Here is a 21174-nt window from a genome sequence, read left to right on the forward strand (position 1 = left end):
TTAAGTTAAACCACATCCTTGGGGAAAATGGAATTCATTGTTGTTTTGTTTGTTTAAGTTCTCTCAGAACACAGAACACTAAATATGGGTTATCCTACAATAATTCAAATTAAATATATATATTTTCTTAAACAAAAATCCTGCCACAGACACTGCTGTTAAACTCTTGCCATTCCAGAAAAGACCATAATCCACTCACTTTGGAGAATAACAGTGGGAAGGCAGAGACAATTTATCATGGGAAGAGAAGAAAGGCCAAAACAACAATGAAAAGAAAAAAACCCTGCACTTAATCAGTAAACCAAAACTCTCCAAATACAACATATGAGCAGCTTGCAGTAGAACAGTTAACTTTTAATAGTCACCAGGTTCCCAGGTTGGTTAGTGGCTGCTGATTAAAAAAGTTCGCACCTCCCAAAGTGAGTGTTTCAGACTGTCTGAAAAAAAGGCAGGCAGTTTCACCCCAGGTGCCAACGCAGGCTGAATGAGCATTACGTTTTAAAGTGAAATCTCAATTTTAAAAACAAAAATATTGTGAATACCTGAAAAATCCAGAGAGACTCTTAATCTGCCTTGCATTTTGGCTGTTACATTCCCAGTGACTTACTATCCAACAAGACAAACTGAGTGCTACTTTAGAACTTGTTAAGTCTAATAAATAATGAAACGCCCTTCATACCTCTTGCTAGTCACCTTTCTTATGTAGGAGAAGATACAGAAAATTTTCTTACATGTTTTTCCAGCCACCAAAATATTCTTCTTGGGCTTTCCATTGAAAGGCTGTCATTTACTAGGCACCTGGAAATACCCACTTGCTCCTTGGTCAAACTTAGCATTCATGCCCTCAGCAGAGTGCAACAAAGAGTTTACCAATATAATGAGCATCTTGGTACACATGCTGCATTTGCAAAGCAACAACCCCTCACCCCAGGAAGTACAATGAACTCCTATTTCTGTTCTTTCTCCTAGAATATTCCAATATTAAATGCAAGAAGCAAGAATGAAACAAAATTAACATGTTGAAACACTGTAGCAGTTGACAGCTACTAATGACACTTTCCTGATAGCTTAAAAAACAACAGAGATTAACTTTTTGAGTCACTTAGTCCACATCTTCTCTCTCTCTCTCCCTCTCTCTCAGCAGTAATTAAATCAGTGTAATTATTGGAGGCTATAACTACTGCAAATCAGATCAGAATCAGGACTCCTGCTTTACTAAATAGATGACAAGATAACAAAACCAGTACATCTGCAATGGAAGGATAGATCTGTACAACACCCAATATACACAGCTCCTCTTCTGCCCAGTACATCCACTCAAAACCAAAAGAATATTCTTTTTTCCTGTCATGGGATCTCAGAGTAGATCAATTATGACTTCTTACACACCAGCTTAATATGCCTGATTTCATAGGAGTTTCTCCCCATTTGTATGCCATAAAAGGTAGTGTCACTCCCAAGTCAGACTGATGTTACAAGATGTGGCAATTTTTTCTATGGGCATTAGGACTTGCATGGGCTTTTCTGCTCAGCAGAAGGACTTTCAACCTGTATTGCCAGTGGATGCTCTTAAACTCTTTGCCTTCAATTCATCCATTTCAGTTGGAGAATTACCCTAAAATGACTTGCACTGGAGTACTGGGGAGCAGGGGCGGGGGAGAGGAAAATTAACAGGTAAATAATGGAAATGAGAGGAAGAGAGAGTGATCTTGATTAGCTGATATCTGAACATCAGCAAGCCACTTCAGTTTTAACAGTAGCCAAAGTCATGCATTCAAGATTAAAATTTAAGAATAAATCACATAGGCCACACTTTCAGGAGCGAAGATTTTGCTCAGAAACAGCAATAAGAGTTTTGCAGGTCAGAAGAGATAATCAGCTGAACCTCATCCTCTTGTGCTGTAGTCACAGGGGGCTACTGCAATTCCCTACTGCATAAGAGGGCACTGACAAGAGAAAGGGAAGGTTCAATAATTCTCTATTTGGCCACCACCATGTCCAGTCCCAGTAGCCACAATTCTGGTAGGATGCCACTGAACAACAGAGGGTTTCAGAAGAGCCACAAGACTGATATTATCGCTTATGTTTACTAGACTGAAGCTACACAAAGCAAGGTAAAAAACAAAATGTACCTTTTTGTAATGGCAAGAACAATTTGCCAAGGCTTGTGGTGGATTCTCTATTATTTGGATTTTTATTTAAAAAACAAAACAAACACAAAAACTCCCTTTTTTTTTTTTCTTTCTAAAAACTGCCCATTGTCTAATTCAAACAATTCAGGCAGAGCCAGGAGTCATACTGACACAGAACTGGGTAACAATTCAGGAAAGGCCTACAACTTGTCATAGACACGTTCTCAATGGTCTGTTCTGGTTTTTATCATTCAAGATATGAACAGTATTTTTCCCTAAATATATGACATTCTTCTTAAGAATTAAATATTTTAGAAAGCATTTTTATCTAGGGAAAGCCACACTAAACTTTTAGAGCCTTTTTGTCCACAAATTATGTTTTCTTGGCCATCAAGATGATTATGAAGGTTGAAAGGGCAAATCTCCTGGAAGTTATCAAAATAGAGCTCTCATCCAAACTGTTGTGTTTGGAAAGTTCTTGTCATTCAGCACAAAATAGAAAAAAATATAGATATCTATGTTTGACACTACTTCAAATCCTGCATGGAGAACTGAATAAATTCTTTCCTGTCAAATTGCCATGAACAGTTTGAGATCTGCAAGCTTTAAAAGCTGTTTCTCCTCCGACACTGTGCAAGCAGAAGGGCACACATTTCACAGCAACTTAGCCTATTCAAAGTGAAGAAGGATAACCAAACATTTTGAAGTACAACTTTCAAACAAGGGTATCTCAAATCCATGACCAAGCAGAATCCACTGTCCAACTTCAGAATACTCAGTTTTGAAGAAAAGCACAATGAAAGAATGACATGTGGTTTCATTCACTTTTACTCAAGAGAAATTGAGATAGTTCTTGAATTTGACAATACTCTATAACTATCATTTCTTTTTAAGCCACACCTCCTATATATTGTTACTACTGTAAAACTTGACTTTGGGACCACATTTGTACTTTCAGGATATTAACCCAAGAACTACAAACTTTGAAATTCAGAAAGCCCAGTAACTACTGACAGCTACCTCACCAGATGAACTGAAAGAACAGACTGAAAACAGAACACCTGAAAAATTATCTGGTACCATTTCAGACAAGGATCTTTAGTGTATGTACACAGACAGCTGCTCCTACTTCTGCAGATACCACACTGTTTTATTGGAGAGAATACACACAATTTCTTAGATGATACATTTTTAACATGTCCATCTGCTCTTCAGATGTCTTGGAATCTTCTATTTTAAAGCTCATTTTCAGAGTTGTTTATAAATATCAGAATTTCCATTCAAGCCAATATTTTCTATCCTTCATCTGCAGCAATCTGTATATGTTTGTTTACTGGGAAGATTAGAAAGAGGTGGGAGAATTTTAACCAAAGTTGTTAAACTGTTTCTCCAATGAGATAAAACAAAATTATGTATTTATACTCCCCTGCTCTACCATAATGCCCTTTACATCTATGCATACACCACCCATCAAAATCCACAGCCTTGCTAAAAAGTTCTGGCACTTCTGTACTTTTAAAGCCAGACCTGACATTCAAATTTGTATCTGGGAACGTGTCTTTTCCTGTTACTGTGAATTACCAGGACAGTCGATTTTAAGGTGTTTTAATTGTACACTTTTTGCAAGATTCGGTAGTTTAGTAGTGCTCTATCCCCACAAACAACTCAGCAGGATGGAATAACTATCAACCCAAATTCAGAGGAAGGACAGAACCTCTGCATAAGAACTAGGGATGTGGAAGCGGGAGATGGCAGACAGTGGAAGTGGGGAAGGGATTGACCCTTATGCATAGATGCAAGGGAGAAAGACATGTAAGCAGGCTTGATGCAGGAAAATTAGCTGGAATTTAGCAACAGGAGTTAATTTCATGTTTAGATTGCTCACTTGGGCATTGAAGCCTGCTGCTTTCCTTACAGATTCTTCAGTTTTTTGCAGATTATCTCTTTGTATTTTCAGAGATTACTTGAACACACTTACAGATTTACATTTCAATAGATAGACTGTTCTCACCAAAGACAGTGTCACAAAGTTTCCAACTTCTCTGTTGTTGCTTCATTAGATGCTACTCCTGTCCCTTCCTCCTATAGGGTTGTCAGAGCATATCCCAGCAATCCGACTGTTTATACCATGCCACAAAATACCTTATTTACAATGCATATTCCTCTGCCAAAGTAGAGGCACCGTTGTAGTCTCCAGGTAAAATAACTACCACAACTAAAGGTGAAATTAATTCTCAGACAAAAATGTGAAAGCTGTCTGCAGAATAAACTACTTGATCATTCATTGCTTTCATTTGGAGAGGTAGGTTTTATTTTTATCCTCACAAATTCCTTTAGGAACTCCTACAGATTCCTAACCTACTTGGGCTCTTCCTATTATAACTTTTCTTCTTTGGGACTAGAAATATGTATTTTTAAGAAAGCTGTACAGCCCACCCTACCATAAAATGGATGACTTTGTTGTCTTTGCTGTTGACCTTAGTGGATCTTATCTAAAAGACCCTGGATACTGAGATGGGTATTCATCACGCCTGAGGGTGCATATAGACAAAACCAGAAGAATTATAGCCTACCTCCCCACTAAAATCATACCGTGCAAGTGGGGAAAGGATATACAGGAACAGAGCAGCTGCCATACAAATTACTGGTCTGCTCAGTCCACTATCTTGTTCCTAACAATAGATTTTCTATTCAGTCTGACCTCTCTGTACCACTAATTACTTTGCATATCATTAATAAGAAACAAGTTAGAGCAGATATGATAACATTAACAATCCAACCTTTTCATTTAAGATTTTCTTCAAACTGACTAGATTCTAAAACTTACTTCTAGGCAAGATGACCATACTGAGCAATGTATTACTATAAATTTGTATTATTGTAGAATCAGAAGCCCTAATTGCAAGCCAGGTATCTAGTATATTAAGAATTATGCAGACATAAAATGACAACAACAAAATCTCACAAAAGACAGTTCTTCAGTTGTTGCATCTTTTGGGGCAGGGAATACTGTTAGCTTTGCAACAGAATTTTAACTGTTGTGAGCATCCTTGCTCAGCTTTCCACTCCAAGGGTTTGGACTGAAGTAAAATACAATTCTGTACGCCATATATACAGCCTAAGCACAGACACACTGCTCCATTCTTTAGCTCCATATTGCCATCTGGTTTTCAAACAACCAAGCAGAAAAGACCTCCAGATACACTGCATCTTACCCTCTTATGAACTGTGGTTATTCTTCCAAGGTCATCTGCTAGACAGCCACAAGCAAGCAAAGAACCAGCTTAAACTTGATGAAGAGCAGTACTCTCTTGTATCTGGAGCAGGAACATGTGAGCTGCATCTGACATGCAGGACAATCAATGGCACAATTATTTCCTTGTCCCTCTTTCACTCACCATGTAGCTCTCCTACTGTTCAAGTCTTCCTTAAATTTGGCTAACCCCTACCATTATTTGTAGGAGCCACACATCCTTAAAAGAAGAGAAACACTAAAGACTACACAGCCACACACCATCCTCCAAATGAATACAGACAAGTCATGCAAAAGCTAAAGAAAGTGCCTTTGCAAGGACCACAGTGCTGGGGAGAAATGGTATGGCTGGCCTTTACATCAAACTACAAAAGGCAGAACCTGCCTTTTCTTTTTCCTTCACCCTTGCTGTGGCATGTGCAGCTTTTAGTGTCAGAGATACTTATGGTTTTATTCTTTGTGGTTACAGAAGCATGTACTCTCGAAGAAGCAATGAGTAACATTAATACTTCAAATGACAGGGAGCTGGTAAAATTAAAATTGATTAAGCTATCATTTGAAATCTGAACATTGAGAAGATTGGCCTAACCATTCTCTGGAGATAAATTTTAACCGAACTGAAACTATGCTTTAGTTCCTGAAAGACAGTTTATCAAATAATCCAATAGTAATGACCAAAAAGTAATACTGATGACCATTCCCCAACAGAATTCATCATTAAAAGCAGTGGCAAGAGTGCCTGAACAAGATGCTTTTCCTTAATGGTGGTCTGTCACATTGAAGACAGGATATATATGGTGTGCATCTCGAGCACAGAAAAAGGGAGAGAAAAAGCAAACTAAAACATTCACCATAAGCTCCTCCACATCTTGGACTAATCTTTGCCTGAGTTTCAGATCTAATTTACCCAGTCTCATGAATAAACAGAATTAAAGTCAAACAAAATCAAAGTATACACTGAATCATATTAACTGAGGCAAAAAGGTAAAGTTAGAGGTTTCTAGAAAATACTTAGACCTTCATGAAGAAGATATATGTAAAAACACATGATTTAGGCTTTACTTAACTAGAACTGGAGATACACATAGAAGGAAGAAAGAAAGAATGGAACTTGTTTCTGATCACAGTATCTTGATGTACAATTTAAAAGGTTAGATTTAGTAAGTATTAGAATGAAGAGGAACATTCAAAATTTGTTCTGGTATCACAAGGATTATTATTTTTTTTAAGGTTCTAAATTACTTAAGTATTGATATTTGTAAAATTTAAAAGGTTTCTTAATGAGAAGAATCCATTAGTGCTGTCATACATTTCTTGACAATATAAATGAAATAAGGGAAAAAATAAACAGAGAGGCAAGAATGTAAATGTGGGGAAAAATCCCCAGCACCACTGGCATTCCATTCCTGTACATCACGTGGTACTAGGGCACCACTCAAACACTAGAAAAAAAACAACCAAACAAAAAACTGTCTACTACACATGAGCTGACCCGGTTGTATGGCTTGAGAAAACCACCTTCTTAAAAGTCAATCAGGAGCTTTACTAGAACAGAAGAAATGGAGAAAGTGTTTATCAAAGCAACAAGATCCATCAGCCTCTTCTTCGCTAAAGACTTAAGCCTTGAGTCTTCTCTACCATCTCCTTCCCGCCTCTTCTTCGCTTCCTGCTGAAGATTTGAGACAATATTACTCATACTCTTACAGGTATCAGGGTTTCTTCTCGTGAAGATCATGACAGAGAGCTCTGCCAGCTAGAAAGCTAGTTTCACAACCTCTTTGGGGAAATGCTTCATAGATGCTGACTGTGGTGGCAGCAAAGCATCTTTGATCTTCCTTGCAGAGTATCACTAAGAATTCTGAACCCCATAATTAGAAATACCATATGTGGAACACTAAGGTTGCAAAGTCAAAGAATGCAAAGTTAGGAAATCCCAAGATTATATTGCTTGTGCAACCATTATTTGGTTCCTTCACCCTCTGCACTACAATGTTGCCCAGCACCACCCAAAATGCCTATGACAGAGCACGACCTTCAGCTTTAGCCCAGAATTTCAATCAGATCCTCTCTTTTTGTTACTTCTCACTTCATTCACCCCACATAGTGTTTGAGGCAAGAGGGCCAAGAGGGCAGTGAGAAATAACATGACCATAATGCACTTATATATGTATCACCGTTTTCTACAGGCATTTTTGAACTTATGGATACTTGCTTTTGCCAGCATAACAGGCTTTAGGTTTCTGGGTTTGCTTGACTTTACTGTTACACTGTACAGGCTTTTTAAAAAGTTAACTGAAAACAAAATACTTTGAGTCTGGTATTTCAAAGGGATGGAATAAAAAAAAAAATACACAAAGCCCTACATTTTAGATCTTCCCAGCAAAGACATGAAGTACTTATTTTTAGAAAGTTCTCTACAGATGACTTAAAAAAAATGAAGTGCATCTAAATGCATCTAAACAAGTTTGCAGACCTGACTAGGCGAGTCATACCTAGTTTCAGTGACCACAGCTCATCATCAGCACTTGTATCTCTACAGGTCAGCTGCTGTTTACATGTAACCACAGAAAAGTTCACTTAGCTCATTCAGAATCAGCCCCAGCACAATAACTCACTATATCAGTCCATTTAATTTCTTATCTCACTTGTTCCCTGTTGACCTTTATGATAGAAATCGAAGCAGTGTATCAGACTTGGTAAGCTTTCTTCTATTATTTAGTGCAAGTAAACAACATTAATGCAACATTTACATAGTTAAGTTGTATGCTGTTGTCCCACACATAGTGGGGGTTGAAACCCTTAATGTGCCTCCCTGGCATTCATGAGATACTAGTCATCAAGTTTTAAGAGTATTGCACAACCTGCATAATTTAAAAAATAAGTATAACAGTATTTCAACAGTATGTTTTGCTAAACATACATTTGAGTAAAATGGTCTCACATAAGATACCATGGTCATGAAGATACACTTTAGTTTAAGTATTCAACTATCGCTTTCACATTTTCAGAGCTCTTGGTATGAAAATGTGCTACTGGAATGTAGGCTCAGCCTGTAAATGGCCTGCAAATGGCTTATCTTCCCTCTTAAAAAAAAAAACAAAACCACAAAACAACGCAACACAAAAAAGGAGTAAAACACATTCAACAGTTCACTAGCCTCTCAAAAGGAAAATCTCAGTTACTTACAAAAATTATTAACTAACTGTGCTCTTGTGGCCTTCAGTGCTTTTGTGGACTTAACTAGTGGCAGAACCATAAAACAAACATTTGTTTCTACACCTGACTGTTTATTCCATAAATGTCAGTGAAACCCAAGTAAAGGTATAAATATACCTTGTCATCCTGGCCAACTCTATCCATTTGTAATCATCCCATTTTATCTTGGCAGTGCTTTATGAAGCTTCACTGTGTCTTGATTTAACCCTTAAACTATGAGGAGTTGTCTTGTCAGCCAGTTTCAGCTGCTCTGCCACACTTATCTCCCCAGAAGTCACCACGCTGGATCAGTATCTTTGCTCAATAACATTATGAATGTGAATACAGAACACTGTAAAATATTGTAAGCAATGCTTATCTTCAAGAATGTAATCCAGAAATCTTTCTTATTTAACATAGCACTAGAAATAGATCTCTTCTTCAGCATGAACTTTACCTGAGCTTGTACCCGGTAGCTGCACCTCATTCTGCCATCCTGCTCCACACAAAACCCTCCCCTGTGTAGGTGGTGCTTCACATCCACTCTCACTGCTCTACTCAGACACATCCATCAGCACCAGCTAGCTGCTTTCACTGGCTAGTAACCGGTCTGCTTTGCTGTGAGAGGAAATCATTTAAAAACAGTCCTCCATCCAGCACCTGAATACAATTCTCCCCACATCCCCATTTAAGTTCAGACTTGAGTTTATTTGGGAAATTCACCTTGCTGTCACACAACAAACAAACCAACCAACCTACCACAGGTTATACCTTCAGCCAACTGCCACCCCTGTAAGCGCTGTACCCGTGGGGATACCATGTCTCTGCAGCATGGCTGTTCCTATTAGGGACAGACCACCCAATTAGTTCAGTTTTACCACTGGGGGAGGGAGAGGCAGCCAGTTCTCCCCAAGATGATTCAGATCTTGAGAAAATACATTTACTGTGCCTGATCATGAGGGGGAGGGGGGGAGTAAAGAAGTGATGCTTTTTTGTTTGTTTGGGGTTGGGGGGGGTGGGCGGAGTGTTTTTTGTTTGTTGGGGATTTGGTTTGAGGGTTGGTTTTGTTTTTTTTTTTTTTCCCCCAAAAAGTAACATTTGCATGCAGGAGGGTAAAAGCCTGTAGAGTTTTACATCATTATGAAAGGCCAAAACAGGCACCAGGTGACATGATCCACAGTAATTCTGTCAACAAGGGCAAGGAATGGGAGGAAGAACTGGTCAGAGAGCATCACTGAGCCCCTGGGACATAGCCTTGCTGGCAAGAAGCAAAGGAGAACTTGATGGCAAATTCTGCATGGCAGAGGGAAATTTGTTTTTAAATGCCAGTTCCCTCTCCTATCCAAAAACTATTTCTCAAGACTTGGGCAGAGGACCAGAATTTCTTCTATAAGAAGTCATCTAGCTTAGAAGACTATACACCAAAGCAGCATACCTAATTACGAAAAGCTGAGAGCAAAACATGTTTTGCCATGAACCACGGCTTTCTTCGGTTACAGTAAAGCTGATATAAGTGGTTTGGAACAGTTTTAGACACCTCTTTGAAGTCAGCGTGACATTTAGCCACAGCAGTCAAATAGGGACGGTGCAGAGCCACGCTGCCTCAGGGAAAGAGTGGCTCTGGGCTGCCTCTTCGGTGATACCCATCTCTTTCCTTTCCAAAATTCACCCAGGCCACCTCCTGGTGATTCTGGCTGGCTTTACTGATCACAGAAGAGAGGCAGCAGATTTTCACTTACTGTGGATGCACAAGGTGCTCCGGAGAGAACAGTAACTGTGATTATCTTTAATGTAAGGAGGAGATAGGCCCCATTGTTTCCTTCCCAGATATGGTTGGCTTATGCTGAGGCCAGGAAAAATTGTTCCCTTCAGTACTATCCTACTGACCAAAGAACCTGCTCAGTTCCTTGTCTCTGCGTGCTGTAATAAAAAACAAATGTTCAAAGTAAGGAGTGCCTTGAACATGGGAGTTTTCTCTTACTTTTCTGAATGCTTCTGCTGAAAGACTGTTTTTAATGTGCCACAGAGCTAAAGTAAATCTTAACACTAATGCTAAAAATGGCTGGACTCTTTCAGTACAAGACACTTTAAAAATAAATCCTTGTGACAGTAATCACCTGCTGATACATGCTTTTATGTTTAGCCAGCTGCTGAGATGCCACATCTGTCACTTTTTGCTTCCAGAAATGTGCTTTCCTTTTCTGTAGGGAAGGAGAAAATACTGCTCCTAGAATTGCACTGAGTATGATGATGCCTTTTTTGGTATCTCTGTCATTCCTCTAAACATCTGAACCATGGCACATGGATTATAAGATTTCTGGTACTGTGTGTCTTAAGAATTGTTCAGCTTTAGATTTTCATACCTTAAAGCCTCTGATTTTTTTCCCAATGCTTTGCTAAACAACGTTACATACTTATAGCCTATATGTAACTGAAAATAATGGTCTATGCATGAGTAATTTCACTCCTGGGAGCTCTCCTTGCCTCCCTCCCCTAAATATTTTTCAAAGGAAAGTAAGAGATCAGGATCATATTTGTTACATTAAACATTTCATAATAAGCCCTCTTCCTATTTTTACTACATAACAACAATCTACAGTGACGCAAGTCCTAAATTAATTACTTCCTCTATTTTGGTCTCTTTTTAATTTCAACTGAAAATAAACCAAGTCCCTCTTATTAATGTACTGCCCGCATTTCTTCACCAGCAACCCAAAACAATTCTTATTTGATTTCCCTACTTGACCTCTTTGTTCGACAACCAGCATCACACCGGGCCACTGACATTCCCCCAGCCCTGCATCTGCCGTAGGTGCAGCCCCAGCCCCAGCCCCAGCCCCGCAGCCAGCCGCGGCGCATTCAAGCGCACGGTTATTTTTAAACCCGCGCAGAAAGGCGCAGCAAAAGGGGACATCCCGCACAAAAAATGCCCGCGCTGCTTCGGGGCGATGTAGGCATGCCTGCTGTCTCCAAGACAAGGGCTTAAAATCAAGTATGTCAAAATACGCTGGGAAGAAAATTTAAACCGATTATAGGGGCGAATTTCAGCTCGGAATTTCAGTGATGTAGAAACACCCCGAGACGGTTTTAGCAATGCGATTGCTCCGGCATAAATCCCCCAAGCAGCCAAACACGAGGATTACTGGATACTCTCCCTGGCCACCCAGAAATGCCTCCCCTCCCTCCCAGCCTCCCTCCCTGCCCCCCTAGCGGGCGCGGTGCGGCCCCGCCGCCGCTCCGCAGGGAAAGAGGAGCCGTGCCGAGCCCCTCGCCGGCCCCCGGATCCGACCGCGCAGCCCGGCGGTGGCGGCCCTCCCCGCCCCGCCCCGCTCCGCGCCGCGCCCCGCTCCGCGCCGCACACACGCTGCCCCCGCTTCCCGACTTACAGCGCTGCCGGCAGCTCCCCCGCCGCTCCTCCCTCCCTAGCTACCTCCCTCCCGCCGGTGCGGAGCCGGGAACAGCGCCGCCCCTCCGCGGCTCGGTCGCGCCACCTGTTAGCGCCCTGTCACTTTCGCTGGGCGTACTACGCTCTCCCCGTGGCCCCTGCGCGCGGTGGCCGCGTTCGAGCGGGAGCCACGGGGAGGCGGCGCTGCCGGCTGGTGCTGCGTTTCGGGGAGGCGGCTGCAAATCCTGGCACGGTGGAGCGCCGCCTGGGAGGCGGGCAGGGGAGGCGAGAAACAGCCACGCTAACAATAAAGGGGGCTTTCCCCTCTTTTTTTTTTGGGGGGGGGAGCTCATTGTGGGGTGGGGGAGTTGCGGGGAGAGCCGGGGGGCCGCCCCCCACCCCGGCTGTGTCCCGATGAAGCCCTCGGGTGGGCAGCCCCCCCCCCCTCCTCCTCCCGAGCACGGCCAGCTGGGAGAGGTGCTTAAAAGCTGATGATTTTTCGCCCAAACCCTCTTCCCCCTCACCTCCTCGACGGCCTGATCCGTCAAGGGTGAGGCTCTCAGCCCGCTCTCCGCAGCAGCGCCCGCCCGACTCATTCATTCTGCCTTTCCTCCATTATTTAAGCGTTTTTAAGGAGCGCTCAGGCTTTCCTGACTCCACGGTCTGCGACTTGCAGGTAAACGGCAAATACTGCGAGAGCTGGCGAGGCGCAGGGGCGTCTCCTCCCGCCCAGCGGAGGGGCCGGAGCGAGGAGCGGAGCGTCCAGCATCGCCTCCGCGGGACCCGCGGGGGCCAAGAGCCCTGTAATGGCACATTTAAGGGCACCTGCCCATCTGTTTTATATAAGTGAAACTGCCGTGCCCAGAATGGGAAAGGGCTCAAAATAGCTGTTGGCTGATTACTGACTAGGAAGCCCATAAACAGTGACCTGATGTTAAATTTTTTACAAGTTCCTTGGTTAATCCAGATAGAGACCCCGGTATTGTTTCACTTCTCCCAGTGACATCCTCCCAGACGTTTCTGTTGGCAGGTACCTGAACTCAACTCTCTGCTCCTGACGGTTTTACCAAAGGGTCATTTTTCAAAATGTTATGTTTGGCACTGCCATACAAGCGCTGCATGTGCATTTATTGAAATATTGTGTGGTACATACCTTACCCAGGCTAAGATATTTTTATAAATATTTGTATAATTTTCATTACGTATGGCATTTTTAAGTAAGTGTAAACAGTGGATGCATTGCATATAAATGTATACTTAGTTTAAAATATGTTTACATACCCACATCTGGGTGAGAGAATTTTCCCCTTTGTTGTCTTTGCATTGTTAGCATTGGAGCACTTTAATGCTAAAGCACTTTACCACAGGGCAATTGTATTTTCTTTTCTGTCAATACATGTCCAAATTCAGAGAACATTTTCATTTCAAGGTGTCGAGACTGTAGTGTTCAGCATGCCCACAGACTGCTGTGCCCTTGCACATAAAGGGTGATGTCTCTGGGCAGGAAACATCAGGTCATACACAGCAGTTTATACCCCAATCTGCTATCTGAAATAAAACTTACGCAGAAAATACTGCCCTTTTACATTCAATTTCTCATTGCTGAAGAATTTTCAATTCTGTGAAAATCCTTTTGGCCATTTGATTTACATAACATGATTTTGAAAAAAAAAACCCAAGCCCTCCACATGTCAGTTTATTAGCTGAGGGTGAAGTTGCTTGCTCCATTGGAGCAAGGGCTTCATGCAAACAGTCCCTCCCCATGCCCGGCGTGCAGCCCCCCAGCTGGCAGCAGGCACCAACCAAGCAGGTGGTTGGAGGGAATAGCCCTGCCGCTGCTCAAGGGAACAGGATGGCTCTGTGCCCCAGCCTCCGACGGTACTGAAGGCATGGCCAGAGAATGCAGAGTTCCAGTAATTCTTAATTGCTGTTGCAGAAGCCAAAGTAAATTTGAGAGCAGCCCAGAGGCTGCTCCCAGTTTATGCAAAAGGACAGTCAGAGAAAACAGCTATTATGAAGTTTGTGTAAGCAAAAGAAAAAAAGAATTCTGTAATAAATCCTGGCTTCCTTGGATACATTTCCAGCTTCGCAATTATTCAATTATTTATCCTGCATGAATGCACTCCATGCTACCTTTAATCTACCAACTCTACTCTTGAGACTACTTTCTCATTTAGGAACCTAAATTAAGTGGTTTAAAACTTTTTAAAAGGGACACTTGAGGGATGACATTGCTCATACTTCTTTTTAGTTCAGAAAGGACATGTGTGTGGGCATGCGTGTGTGTGGCTTCATAGGTTGAAGCTGAAGAAAATCCACACGACCGGTTCTGAGGACAAAACAGACAGACACATGGATTCATTTGCTATAATAACAGGCTGGCAACATTTTACAGCAGCACACTCAAAAGCTTGTCCCAGTCATGTCACACATCCCTGCCTCTTCTGAATACTTTCCCTGGTTCTTTTTCAGAGCTGGGTTTCAAACCTCTGTGTGCCACTGTACTGGGCCACAGTTGGTTTAAATCAAGTTTCTCTCTTGTGCTCTTTCACATCTTGACCTCCTGTGCCTCTGACCTGCAGCACCTGTTCCAGCTTTTCCTCTTCAGTTTTCCCTTTTCTTTATCCCTTCTGAGTTTTGTGCTTTTTTTCACTGTGGTGAGGAGATGACCTGCTTCTCTTTAGCCCTAAAAGCCTATATGGCCCGAAGCTGCAGCTACGCCATTTCTGCTGTTGTTGTATCATTGCTGTTACCTTTCCCAATCCCATGTTAGTCATCCCAAGGTTATCAAAGGCAGGCTGCATTCCCCAGTACAAGGAGCACATTCTTTACACTGCACTGCACCCAAGTGTACTGTCATAGGCCATTATGATACTGGTTTGCTCTCTTATGAAGAAGCAAAGGACATATTAATAGGAAAGTGTTATGTGTACACATAAATACAGTTAGTGTTTTGAGGCAGTAACGGTTTAAAGAAAAGTTTTAGTTTCTCTGCACAAAAAATGCCAATCCCTTCCCCAGCTTAGCGTGTTATGGGAAACCCTGGAAGACAGAAGTGTAGCAGCCAGAGGCAGAACCAAAGTTCTTAGGAGAACCTCAATTCTGAATTTCTTCAACTTCTTAGCAGTTAAAGTGTCAGCATTATTAATAACATGCAGATTTTGAATTGGTCACCAGGAAGGAATGATGGGATCCTCTGCTGTTTTGGTGTCTTTCCACCACATATTTATGTGTCTCCTGTCATTTCTAACCTCTCTTGTTAGGAACTAAACCTGGAGTTTAAAGCCTGGTCTTAAGATTCCTAAATGACAGGCATGCTTGAATACTTAAATACTTGAATACTTACGTCCCTGTGATAGCTAGAGAATGTAAGTATCCGTTTAAGTGCTTTGCTAAATCAGGGACGACTTCTATTTGTCATAATATTGGTTTTATTTATATATGCCCAACTCAAGTCCGTGGTGCTTTTGTATTTCTTTCAGCTGGAGCTAGATCATGAGTATAGTGAGGATTGTTAAGCAGTCTGTTATGCTTTGAAATTGTCTGTTTAAAAGCTGTGCTTTGACAAAGGTTTTATGATCCTTAAAGTACACGTGATTAACATAAGCTCTGGAAGCTAAGAAGTTAAAGTATTTAATGTAAACACTCTTTATACTACCACCATGAACAAGAAAATGTTACTAAAACCTTTTTCAAAAACTGTCTAATACTATTTTCCAGCGCTCCTGAAGATTGCATTCTGAAATACTATTGCTAAACAGTGTTTAGCAATACTACATAGGAATAGTCTAAAGATTTGTCTCTTTTTTAATAATTCCCATAAATTACCAATGCACACATATCCAAACACACAACATTTCTGATAAGTTACTTTATAGAGCAACAGAACTGTAGGGTCAGAAGGAACTTTGGGGTCATCTTCTCCACATTGTACCCTGATGCAGGATCAAGCACTTAACTTCTAAAACCTTCCAAAAACTCTGAACCTCTCCATGCTCTTTTCCAGGGAAGATGCAGCCCCTTTAAGGTTCCCTGAAATGGGCTGCTACATAGTACATACAAAACTCGTCTCCTCAGCCACCTTTCACAGTCCCTCCCAGATCCCTCTGGCACTGTGGGCAAGTTGGGCAACCACACACCTAGGCTATTCCTACACATGTTCATTTATCCTCTGTTCCTAAAATCATCCACTAATGGAAATTCTACAATCTCCTGAGGCAGCTCCATAGTCTCATTTTTTCACTATTCGTATTTTTTCTATTTTCCCAACAGATATACAACTTACATCTCTTTTTGCTGCAAATTAGTCTGCTTGCTTCTCTCACTGAGCCCAGAGAACCGTGAGACCATCTTCTTTATACCAATCCTATTTGGAGGCTGTTATTTTCCCCAAACTTACAGTGTTTTCTCACTGTTTGCTCTCACCAAGTTGAAACAATGATCAGGGCTACATAATACAGCTTCTTTTCATGGAAATTATTATGCAGCATTGGAAAGAAAGAACATGATCTGACTGAGGGGAAAATCTCCTGCAACTTGTTTGCCACAGAGTATTTCTGTAACTGTCACTTTGGGAATTTCTATAAATAAAATCACTATCACTCTTCTGAGAAGTGAGCATTTACTACCATTTTTTAAACAATGAAAAAATACAGATCTGTTTTTCATCTAAATTCTTTATATATTTGAAATCACTCAGAGAAGAAAGTCCAAAGAAGTGTGGTTAGGTTTGACGAAAAGAAGACTCTCAGTGGGATATTTAACAGAATACCTAGAAAACAGTGTTGAAAGACTTACAATATTTGGAACCCATTTTTTTGACTCTTGTTCCATGACCTCTGATCTCCAGAGGACCTTACTTGGTTTTAACTCATTATCCTCCATGGTGATAACACTTTGGACCCAGGGGAGAAAAGAAGGACTAATTGACCTGCAGTTTGAGCAAGGCTTTTGCCCGACCTTGTACATATTAATGATGGATGTTTGACTTTCAAATTTTTTTGGTACTCAAACACTGCACAAGATTTGGCTTTCCTAGTCTGCCTTTTCTTACTGCATTATGAAATGCCAAGTGGAAGCACACGTGTGTGCGGGCACCAACCTTCCACCCTCTGCCCCAGCCTCAGTCTTCCCAGGCTGCCCAGTACTGGCTGAGGGAGCGCATGGGGTGAAGTGGTGATCCAGCTGGTGCAAGGAGGTGGTAGTTCACATATCGCCCCAAAGGGCTTTTCCTTTCTTTTGTCATCTGCTCTCTCTGGGTCCCCTAAGCTCAGAGCACTTTTCTCTGCAGGACTCCCCAGGGAGAAGAGGACAAAAATCCCACAGCGTTTGGCAGGAGGGGATGCAAACAAGTCTCTAGTGCCAGATGAATGCCACTGTCTATGATCACCAGCAGCTTCAAATATGTCATTAATTACTTCTTAATCAAAGGACGTTAATGACTGTTTTAAGCTTAGATGGGGAAAAGTAAACCAAAAGTCACTTGAAAGGGTATCGCAGTAACTCATACAAATGTAATAAATGGATATGGCATAGAATAAATATTACTTTTAGCAATAATTGCTCACTTTACAAAGAAAAAGAAGAGTGAAAGAACAATGAGAGCTCTGCAAAATATTGCCTTGCTTAATATGAAAATTTGTGCATCACTATCAGGATTTAGGGACTACTGAAACTGCTGAGTACTCTTCCCTTCCATTAACTACTGTGGGAGTTGAGAGCACCTGGGATCTTGAGGAATCGGGCTCTTTGGCGTTTTTAATTTAGTCTGACAGTAACGCTGAATAAAAGTATTCTTGGGGATAGCCCGCAATTATATAGCATGAGCTCATTTCTTCATTATAAAATGTGAGCTGAAACCATTCATAACTGCCAGCCAATATTAAAACAGGCAATTCCAGTTTTTCATTGCATGGGAAAAGCACTAGCAAGCTTTAATGAGTTTCAAAAATAGCTGCCACATCAGAAAATTGTAATATGCTTGTTTTTCTAATGTGAATACCTGTTCAGCAGACATGGCTTAAACAATGGCATCCAAATAGACCAGGGCATGTAAAATAGCTACGTTTATTTGTCAGCTGCACACCCATTGTTTTCAGTCAGAGCCTGCAGAGCAGCTTCAGCTGTACATTCCTGGGAAGTGAATAATATCAGTTGAGATTATGCTACAGTACCACATCTATTACAAGCACATTATAAAGATTGAATATAACCTAATTAGGAAATGCTGAAGTCGGCTGGGTGTGGATGTGGGCTGGTAAAGGGTCATTTTACATGACCTTCACTTACTGAAAATGAGAGTTCACAGAGGATAAAGCAAAGGTAACTGTAAATTTCAGTCCGGAATCCAGATATCACATATGCATCTCACATTCCTCATACCCTTGCTGCTAAGCTAAACAATTTCTCCCCAAGTTTCACTTCCATTAACTCTTTTGTAAACACTTTGCAAATCTAGCAGGACAAACCAAATTTGGTCACATTCTTATTTTTGATGCAGATGAGAATTAGAGCTCTATTCTGGCTTTCAGTGCTGGAAGGAAGAGGTTGCAGAGGGAGGCAGACAGAGTTTCTCCCAGGAAGCAGTTCTTCTGCATGCCTTCGGAGAAGGTTGTGTTCCCCCAACATCACCTACTACAGAACCCCTTCCCCCCACCACTTGAGAAAAGAGAGCTTAGCAAGCCAGCTGTGTCCTTTGGGTCCTTGCACACTCCTTTGGCTAGGTATTAATAAAGCAGCAAAAGATGGCAAATACCTTAGACCACAGTGTCCTACCTGGATGATGAGACAATTCCAGCTGTAATGTAGCTTCAGTTTTTCTTCATTTTTGGATTTGGATGGGATGTATTTAGAGGATTAGAAGATCTTCTGGGTTTTGGGGTATTTTTACAGATTCCTTAAGGGCTTATCTTCACTGGACAAGTGAAGGGGCAAGCGATTCCAACAGCTTCATAGGACCTTCCTCTTCTTGTAGATTTGGCTCTTCTGATATCCCTTCTTGTCTGCAAGACAGGGTTGTTTCATTGCTCTCTGCAGCCTTACCACAGCATCACTGATCAGCATTATGGGATTTCATAGCTATAAAAATCTGTATCAGCTGCCCCTGCGTCTGCACATTGCTGTTAGCCAGGCATGCTGCTGGCTAACAAGAAGTCACTGACAAAATGCCTTCAAACATTTCTCATGTCTTGCATTTACCTCCTGGTTCCAAAATGAAAGTTGCATTAATGCCAACAGCTGGAACAGATCAGTGCTCCAAGTTGGATTCATGCCTTACCACTGATTGGAATAGAGGTTGCAGAGAGAAAACTTCAGCATGCCAAGCTGAAAGTAGTTTACTATGTTTATGGGACAAAGTCTCATCTGTACAGGTACTCACAAAGGACAGACCAGTTTTCCCACAGCACACCATAGAACGGTGCAATTGAGTATGCAGTTAAAACCAGTAAATACAACCTCAGACATCACAGTATGTCCCATAACTGAATACAGTACCAGAATAGATACACTTGAACGTAGCTCTGCTGAGCTAAAAAATCAACAATTCCAGTTTTCTTTGCCATGAATATATTTTTGAGACCCTATTCCCACCAGAAACAAAGGACTGATTCATATTTTCTTATGTTGGCCTTCACACATTGTTTAAGTACTATGAAATTGATTCTCAGCTGATTTTACTGTAAGTCAGGAATAACTATTAAGATCAATGGTATGGTGCTGGTGTGAAATTACACACAGGCATAACTTAAAGAAATGCACTTCATAGAGACGTGTCTTTACTATGTATTTACTAAGGTATGCACTTTTGCATCTCCTGGTGTTACTATAGGTCTGCAGCTCCTGTCCTATGCCCCGTAGATTGGGACCATGTCTGCCTCTGCCATAGATTCCATAAACACTAGAGACTTATTCCTTCTCACAAATGTGATTAGCTATGTCTATCCTCTGCATCAGTATCAACAAAATCCGCATTCAAAATGCAAAATAAAACTACCTATTCCACAGTCCCACAAATATTCTCTAATTCACCACTTACACAAGTCACAAACCAAACTTGAAACCACCAAAACCCGCAAGTTTGTAAAGGTCTGACTTTTTTTCTGTTGCCTGGTATCCCCAGAGCAGTTAAGAGAAGTGAGTTGCTACCTTACTTTTGAAACACTAGTTTTGAACCTGTTCTCTGTGGGCCTCTGGTGCCCACTTCAGAGGGTCTTACGAAAGGTAAATGAGGAAAGAATGCTCATTGTCAGTAGGTTTGTATCTGCACAGAAAAATTTTTAGGAGTCCGCAGTTTGAGAAAGATGGAAGTAGCTAATCCTGGACATGCAGGTTCACACCTTTTTCTTACACATGGTAAGGATGTAGCCATTTATTATAGACTGGAAAGTATTGGTGGGAACAAAATATAGGGAAAGCTTAAAAATGGTAAGCATGATAAAACCTGAAATAAATTTTTTATAGATACCTCCATTTTGTAAGATACTTAGTGCATTTGCAGAAAAATGTCTGGAAACCTAATAATAAATATAACTGTTATGTATGTTTTAATTTTCATAATATTCACATCAATTATGGTAATGTTTTTACCAATGCTGTTATATAATTAGATGACCTGACATCTGGCTAAACAAAGAACACAGTGTATGTGATTAAAACACTGATCAAATTGCATAGGATAATAATATGACAGTGCTGGAAAAATACATTTACTTGTGATAAATAGTGGTGGGTTTTGACGCAGACAAAAATACTTTTATCTGAAGAATATAACTGTCATTAACTCCTTCTCTCCCTTCCTCACCATCCCACACATACATAAATATGGCATCCTAAGAGATCATTTGGGAAGCAAGTGGACTAATGTTTTTAAATGTGGGAACAGCCTACAAACTGGCCATTAACTACAGCCAAAAAGTACCCTGCTAGTGTAATTAAAGCCTAGAATAAGAAAACTCCCATTTAATTCAGTAGGAATCTTGCCTGCAGTAGCTTAGTCCGGAATCAGGTGCTTATGTTTTGGGGGAATTTTGACACTCAGTGAATATTTTAAATCCCATTCTGTTTTAGCCAAATTATCCTTTTTGAGTAACCTCTTAAGCAAACTGGTATGACTGGAATACGTATTTTAAAGAAGAAAAATGTGTACCAGACATTAATCAACAGTCACTCTGCTGAATGACGTAATTTGTTGTTCTTAAGTAACCACAATA

General features: G+C 41.1%; 1 protein-coding gene across 4 annotated transcripts in view; it reads right to left on the reverse strand.

The window, feature by feature from the left end:
• Positions 1–19140, reverse strand: part of CDC42EP3 (CDC42 effector protein 3) — a 35055-nt gene extending 15915 nt beyond the window's left edge. Inside the window, exons 1-2 of one of the 4 annotated variants that reach the window (XM_030035349.2) lie at positions 11967–12084; positions 10320–10500 (exon numbers count right to left, since the gene is read on the reverse strand). The gene's annotated coding sequence lies outside the window, so the exon portion shown is untranslated. Of the gene's footprint in view, positions 1–10319; positions 10501–11966; positions 12085–12489; positions 12762–18739 lie in introns of those variants that run through there. The other 3 variants (XM_030035350.2, XM_030035348.2, XM_030035351.2) reach the window with 3 other exon arrangements.
• Between the last annotated feature and the right edge of the window lie 2034 nt (positions 19141–21174).

Source organism: Aquila chrysaetos, chromosome 13, assembly GCF_900496995.4.
Source record: "Aquila chrysaetos chrysaetos chromosome 13, bAquChr1.4, whole genome shotgun sequence".
NCBI lineage: Eukaryota > Metazoa > Chordata > Aves > Accipitriformes > Accipitridae > Aquila > Aquila chrysaetos.